Source organism: Bison bison, unplaced genomic scaffold (genome assembly GCF_000754665.1).
Source record: "Bison bison bison isolate TAMUID 2011002044 unplaced genomic scaffold, Bison_UMD1.0 scf7180017864458, whole genome shotgun sequence".
Taxonomy (NCBI): domain Eukaryota; kingdom Metazoa; phylum Chordata; class Mammalia; order Artiodactyla; family Bovidae; genus Bison; species Bison bison.
Window position 1 is genome coordinate 1,315,934 of NW_011495020.1, and position 8,226 is coordinate 1,324,159.

Below are 8,226 nucleotides of genomic sequence, written 5' to 3' on the forward strand. Positions count from 1 at the left end.
AAATTAATCATTCTTCATCCCCTTTTGATTAGAGGCCAATGTATACTATATTTGCTCTTTTCTCCCCTTTTCTGTTCTGCTGTTATTGTACTGTTTGCTTCAGGGAACATAGAAATAACATTTTTCTATATGAGCAAACTACGACACAATTTCACTCATCTCACATGCTAGTAAAGTAATGCTCAAAATTCTCCAAGCCAGGCTTCAGCAGTACATGAACCGTGAACTTCCAGATGTTCAAGCTGGTTTTAGAAAAGGCAGTGGAACCAGAAATCAAATTGCCAACATCTGCTGGATCATCAAAAAAGCAAGAGAAGTTCCAGAAAAACATCTATTTCTGCTTTATTGACTATGCCAAAGCCTTGGACTGTGTGGATCACAATAAACTGTGGGAAATTCTGAAAGAGATGGGAATCCCAGACCACCTGATCTGCGTCTTTAGAAACCTATATGTAGGTCAGGAAGCAACAGTTAGAACTGGACATGGAACAACAGACTGGTTCCAAATAGGAAAAGGAGTACGTCAAGGCTGTATATTGTCACCCTGCTTATTTAACTTATATGCAGAATACATCATGAGAAATTCTGGGCTGGATGAAGCACAAGCTGGAATCAAGATTGCTGGGAGAAATATCAATAACCTCAGATATGCAGATGGCACAACTCTTATGGCAGAAAGTGAAGAGGAACTCAAAAGCCTCTTGATGAAAGTGAAAGAGGAGAGTGAAAAAATTGGCTTAAACTCAACATTCAGAAAATGAAGTTCATGGCATCTGATCCCATCACTTCATGGGAAATAGATGGGGAAACAGTGGAAACAGTGTCAGACTTTATTTTTTGGGCTCCAAAATCACTGCAGATGGTGTTTGCAGCCATGAAATTAAAAGACACTTACTCCTTGGAAAGAAAGTTATGACCAACCTAGATAGCATATTGAAAAGCAGAGACAGTACTTTGCCAACAAAAGTTCATCTAGTCAAGGCTATGGTTTTTACAGTGGTCATGTATGGATGTGAAAGTTGGACGGTGAAGAAAGCTGAGTGCCGAAGAATTGATGCTTTTGAACTGTGGTGTTGAAGAAGACTCTTGAGAGTCCCTTGGACTGCAAGGAGATCCAACCAGTCCATTCTAAAGGAGATCAGCCCGAGGTGTTCTTTGGAAGAAATGATGCTAAGGCTGAAATCCAATATTTTGGCCACCTCATGAGAAGAGTTGACTCGTTGGAAAAGACTCTGATGCTGGGAGGGATTGGGGGTAGGAGGAGAAGGGGACGACAGAGGATGAGATGGCTGGATGGCATCACCGACTCAATGGACATGAGTCTTGATGAACTCCGGGAGTTGGTGATGGACAGGGAGGCCTGGCGTGCTGCAATTCATGGGGTTGCAAAGAGTTTGATATGACTGAGCGACTGAACTGAACTGATATGAGCTACAATAGAGGACAAGATATTCTTGCTTTACTGGTGAAACATAAAGAACAAAAATGATCAAAATAAGAAAAGTTAAAATAGCCTTAGCAAATTAATTATAGCCATTGACTTAAACAGAGAATATTTTACATTTACAATGGATTCATCTATTTATCAATATAGCTATAGATTTTAGAGAACCTATGTTATTTTCATATGAAAAAGTTTTATTCTTTCATAAATATATTTATCACATTTCCTGCAATGTGAATGTTTTATTGATTTTTAAATAGGAAAAATTAAGCCTAATGCTTGGCAGTATGTCTTACTGTAATAGATTTTTCTCTGAATATCAAGTGGATGTTGGGTTGTCAGGATATTTGGTGGGCTTAGATACTCCTTAAGGATCTTTCCACCATAATTTCTATAATTTTCCATATTTTTATGTATATTTTTATTGGAACATAAGGAGCTTCTGTTGTGATGTGAATGGACAATGCTGATGTATTGTTTTTAAATTCTAAATGATTGGAATGATTGAGGAAATGTATCAGTTACCTTTCTCAATGTCTTGCTATGCTTATAAGGCCAAATATGAGTGCTACAGAGAATCAACTCACTTTCTTCATAGGTTTTATGCTTTAAGTAAAATATGTGAATAATGTGCTGAATCTCTGTTTTCAGAGAACACCAAGTTAACCCTGCCTTCCCTTCTACTTCTGTTTAAAAAATAAAATTGCTTTATGCCTCAGAGAAAAAGAATGAACATAGGGCATAAAATTCTTTAATTGCCAAACACTGACCATTAATCTTCAATGTACACACAAGGTGTTCTCAATTTCCCCTCATCTCAGTGGAAGATATTTGTTCCTTATTTTCCTAGCCTCTCCTTGATCCCTGAGGCCTTCCTCTCCATGAATAACTTTCACCAGCCTCTCCAAACATAAGAATATTTATTTGTCACTTTGTCCCCTCTTGATATCACAAAAATGTTCCTCTTTTCAGATATACTTATGGAAAAAGGAATTTAGACTTATGGATTATACTTTTTATCCTTCTACAACTTCTCAATGTGAATCTTATCAATGGTCCTATTTCATTAATAAAATTGTTCTTACCAACATCTTCAATAATTCTGTTACTGGAACAAAAGAAAACATAACTACTATCCTTCTTATTCTTTTAGTAATATGTGAAAGAGTTGACCATTTGTTCCTTGAAATTCCTGCTCTGTGTCCTTTTCTTGTTCATGGTCATTGCCTAAATTTAAACCATTGTTTATATCACTGGATTTTTATATGAATGCATTGCAGAATCTACATTTTCTAGTCTTTTGTATACAAATATCAGTCTTTTTTTTAAAAATTGAATTTAATAATTTCACTTCCTTGCTTAACATCCATCAAGGATTTTTCTATGCTCTATAGAGTACAAGACAAATATTACACACACACACACACACACACACACACACACACACAAATACTTTGTGATCTGAACCACATCTGTCATTTCAGCTGTATCTCTCAAGACTCTCATATGTGTCCCCATGCTCAAGTGTTATTCCACTATGTTTGACAGTCGAAGGCATGAGGCTGTATATCAACTTTTCTATTCACTGGAGAGTTTTCATTTTTAAAATATCCTGTCTATGATTTCCATTTGGACCTCATTAAACTCTAAAATTTTTGATGACAGGAAATATAATCCTTTTTTGTATCTAATATCTTTCTTCGTGTGGGTCATATAATAATTTAAAGCTCACACAAACAACACACATATTATATTCAATTAAAGTTAATGTGCATGATGTAAATGTTATGCATAAAAAGGAATTTTAATTTCTGGTTCCTTTTTAAAAATTAAATTGCTGGCAAGATTATTTTGTCTTATTTATGTGAGATCTATAGTAAATCTAATAGCAGTAAATTTATATATTACAGTTATGGGGGTACAATTGCTGTGCGAGATTGTGTATGTCTGCATATGTATGCATATTAGCAAATTTCTCTCTCCCAAAGAGGAGTTTGCACCAATATACATTATACTCCTAACTATAGTTTCTCTTTAAATTCTTGCCTGGAGAATCCCATGGACAGAAGAACATGGCAGGCTACAATTATTATGTGAGACAATCTTAGAACAACTTATCTTATGTCTATTCAAAATTTATACTTCCTTATTATAAGCATACTGCTTTTACTCTTCAGTATTCTCTTGTGTGGTATTTGTTTCTTATTGATTTTTAAAAACTTTCTGTAAGTTGTTTCCCTTGTAGCTCAGTCAATAAAGAATCTGTCTGCATTGCAGGAGACCACAGTTCAATCCCTGGGTCAGGAAGATCCCCTGGAGAAGGAAATGGCAACCCACTCCAGTATTCCTGCCTGGAAAATCTCATGGATAGAGGAGCCTGGTGGGCTGCAGTCCATGGGGTCGCAAAGAGTCAGGCACAACTGAGTGACTAACACTTACTTCTGGGAGTTGTAGATTTCAAAACTTATATCTTGCAAATAATTTTCTCACACAGTGAATTATTTTTCTTCTGATACTGATTATGATATTTTTGCCTTTTGGAAAGTTAATTTGGTATGCTCAATTTTATCAATATTGTCCTTTAAGGTTTTTGTTTTTTTTTTTTTAATTTTACAATATTGTATTAGTTTTGCCAAATATCGAAATGAATCCGCCACAGGTATACCTCTGTTCCCCATCCTGAACCCTCCTCCCTCCTCCCTCCCCATACCCTCCCTCTGGGTCGTCCCAGTGCACCAGCCCCAAGCATCCAGTATCGTGCATCGAACCTGGACTGGAGACTCGTTTCATACATGATATCATACATGTTTCAATGCCATTCTCCCAAATCTCCCCACCCTCTCCCTCTCCCACAGAGTCCATAAGACTGATCTATACATCAGTGTCTCTTTTGCTGTCTCGTACACAGGGTTATTGTTACCATCTTTCTAAATTCCATATATATGTGTTAGTATACTGTATTGGTGTTTTTCTTTCTGGCTTACTTCACTCTGTATAATAGGCTCCAGTTTCATCCACCTCATTAGAACTGATTCAAATGTATTCTTTTTAATGGCTGAGTAATACTCCATTGTGTATATGTACCACAGCTTTCTTATCCATTTATTTGCTGATGGGCATCTAGGTTCCTTTAAGGTTTTTGAGATAGGGTTCTAATTAAGTCTTATCATACAAATGAATAGATAACTAAATGAGTGGATGAATAAATAATCATGGATTGGATAAGAATGGTGTATTAGATTTCTCTGGAGAAAAAGCTACAATAGAAGATAGATCTGTATGTGTATATAGTATAGAGAGAGAGAGAAAGAAAAAATACACAGAGAAATCGATTATAAGAAATTGATGCAAGTTCCAGTCTAAAAGCTGATAGACTTGCCAAGGGGAACCCATGTTTCAGTTCAAGTCCAAAGTCTAAAAAAGGCTCATGAAAGCTTAAACAGTCAGGCAGGAAGAGTTCTGTCTTAACATTTTTGTTCTTTTCATTTCTTAAAGTAAATAGATGAGGTACACTTGTACTCAGGAGATCAATCTGCTTTATTCACTCTATAGATTCAATATGTTAAGCTCATCTAGAAACACCCTTACAGAGACCCAGAATGTTTTTTCAAATATCTTGGCACTTAACAAAATTAAGTATCATAAAATTAAACATCATAAATAATAGTATATATTTCTATAGCACTTTAATTTCACATGGTCTTCTAAGTGTAAATCTCAATTGCACACCACTTACAATATATGATATTACTTAATCTTTCTGGTCACAACTTTTATGTCTGTAATACAAAGATAATATGAGTCATCATTATCTTATAAGTTGTTGCAAAGACTAAATCGATTTGTGTCAAATGCTTAGAGCCATACTTTGTTGACACATAGTAAGTGATCCATAAATGTTAGCAATTAACAGTTTTCCTCACAGAAATATTGTAAATTGCATGCTACAGTAACCTTTAGCAGATTAGGAAAAATTCGAAAGTTAATTGAATAGAATTATACCATGTAATGAAGAAGGAAATGGCAACCCACTCCAATATTCTTGCCTGGTGAATCCCATCGACAGAAGAACATGGCAGGCTACAGTCTATGGGGTTGCAAGAGTTGGACATGACTGAGCAATGAAGCACACACACGCACGCCATGTAAAGAGCTAGGAATTATCTTACCTGTTCTTACAATAAGAAAATGTTGAACAAATTGAAAGTCAATAACTTTTCTTGGACCCACCCAAGGAAAACCACCATTGGGAAAAATGGAGAGACAGCTGAATCCAGAGCTTATAGCCAAAAATTGCTTATTTGGAGCAGAATTTAATAGAACCCTAAGCTAGTGAACTGCCAGATGTTCAAGCTGGTTTTAGAAAAGTCAGAGGAACCAGAGATCAAATTCCCAACATCCGCTGGATCATCGAAAAAGCAAGAAAGTTCCAGAAAACATCTATTTCTGTTTTATTGACTATGCCAAAACCTTTGACTGTGCAGATCACAATAAACTGGAAAATTCTTAAAGAGATGGGAATACCAGACCACTTGACCTGCATCTTGAGAAATCTATATGCAGGTCAGGAGGCAACAGTTAGCTCTGGACATGGAAAAACAGACTGGTTCCAAATAGGAAAATGAGTACATCAAGGCTGTATATTGTCACCATGTTTATTTAACTTATATGTAGACTACATCATGACAAACACAGGGCTGGAAGAAACACAAGCTGGAATCAAGATTGCTGGGAGAAATATCAATAACCTCAGATATGCAGATGACATCACCCTTATGGCAGAAAGTGAAGAGGAGCTAAAAAGCCTCTTGATGAAAGTGAAAGTGGAAAGTGAAAAAGTTGGCTTAAAGCTCAACATTCAGAAAACAAAGTTCATGGCTTCTGGTCCCATCACCTCATGGGAAATAGATGGGGAAACAGAGGAAACAGTGTCAGACTTTATTTTTTGGGGTTCTGAAATCATTGCAGATGGTGATTGCAGGCATGAAATTAAAAGATGCTTACTCCTTGGAAGAAAAGTTATGATCAACATAGACAGTATACTGAAAAGCAGAGACATTACTTTGCCAACAAAAGTCCATCTAGTCAAGGCTATGGTTTTTCCCATGGTCATGTATGGATGTGAGAGTTGGGCTTGTAAAGAAAGCTGAGCACTGAAGAATTGATGTTTTTGAACTGTGGTGTTGGAGAAGACTCTTGAGAGTCCCTTGGAGTGCAAGGAGATCTTACCAGTCCATTCTGAAGGAGATCAGCCCTGGGATTTCTTTGGAGGAATGATGCTAAAGCTGAAACTCCAGTACTTTGGCCACCTCATGCAAAGAGTTAACTCATTGGAAAAGACTCTTATGCTGGGAGGGATTGAGGGCAGGAGGAGAAGGGGATGACAGAGGATGAGATGGCTTGATGGCATCACTGACTCGATGGATGTGAGTCTGAGTGAACTCTGGGAATTGGTGATAGACAGGAAGGCCTGGTGTGCTGTGATTCATGGGGTTGCAAAGAGTCAGACATGCCTGAGTGACTGAACTTAACTGAAGCTGGTAGCAACACTTTAATGGTAATTTTGATGAATTGCTGAAGGCTAAGTATATATAATAATGAAAGAGGGAAACTACTGGAGATTCAATAATTGTGGGCCCTCATGCTTTCAAGAATTTTCATGAACAAACTTGTAAGGAGCACATGTTTGAGACCTAAGACAGATACCCTCCTGCCTTTGGCAGTGCTGATGGTTTGGGAAGGAATAAATATTGTTCAACAATTATGAAGTGTTGTTTATAACAATGACCAACATTTCAAGGGAAAAAGTTTTACCAGAGCTTTGTCCCATGTTCAGGAAAGGCATTTCTTCAATCTAGACAGCTCTATTCTACCTATCTCCCCTAAATTGGAACTGGGGGATAAGGTAAGAGACAATTGTCATGGTAACAGCCTGGTGGCACAGGCCCACTAAACACCTGAATTTAAATCATGAGTGCTTTTAGAACACTTTAGAATTAAACCAGAGATACCAAAGGAATATTTCATGCAAAGATGGGCTTGATAAAGGACAGAAATGGTATGGACTTAAAAGAAGTAGAAGATATTAAGATATGGCAAGAATACAGAGAAGAACTGAACAAAAAAGATCTTCACAACCCAGATAATCATGATGGTGTGATCACTGACCTAGAGCCAGATATCCTGGAATGTGAAGTTAAGTGGGCCTTAGAAAGCATCACTATGAACAAAGCTAGAACAGGTGATGGAATTCCAGTTGAGCTATTCCAAATCCTGAAAGATGATGCTGTGAAAGTGCTGCACTCAATATGCCAGCAAATTGGGAAAACCTAGCAGTGGCTACAGGACTGGAAAAGATCAATTTTCATTCCAATCCCTAAGAAAGGCAATGCCAAAGAATACTCAAACTACCGCACAATTGCACTCATCTCACACGCTAGTAAAGTAATGCTCAAAATTCTCCAAGCCAGGCTTCAGCAATATGTTAACCATGAACTTCCTGATGTTCAAGCTGGTTTTAGAAAAGGTAGAGGAACCAGAGATCAAATTGCCAACATCTGCTGGATCATCGAAAAAGCAAGAGAGTTCCATAAAGGCATCTATTTCTGCCTTATTGACTATGCCAAAGCCTTTGACTGTGTGGATCACAATATACTGTGGAAAATTCTGAAGGAGATGGGAATACCAGACCACCTGATCTGCCTCTTGAGAAATTTATATGCAAGTCAGGAAGCAACAGTTAGAACTGGATATGGAACAACAGACTGGTTCCAAATAGGAAA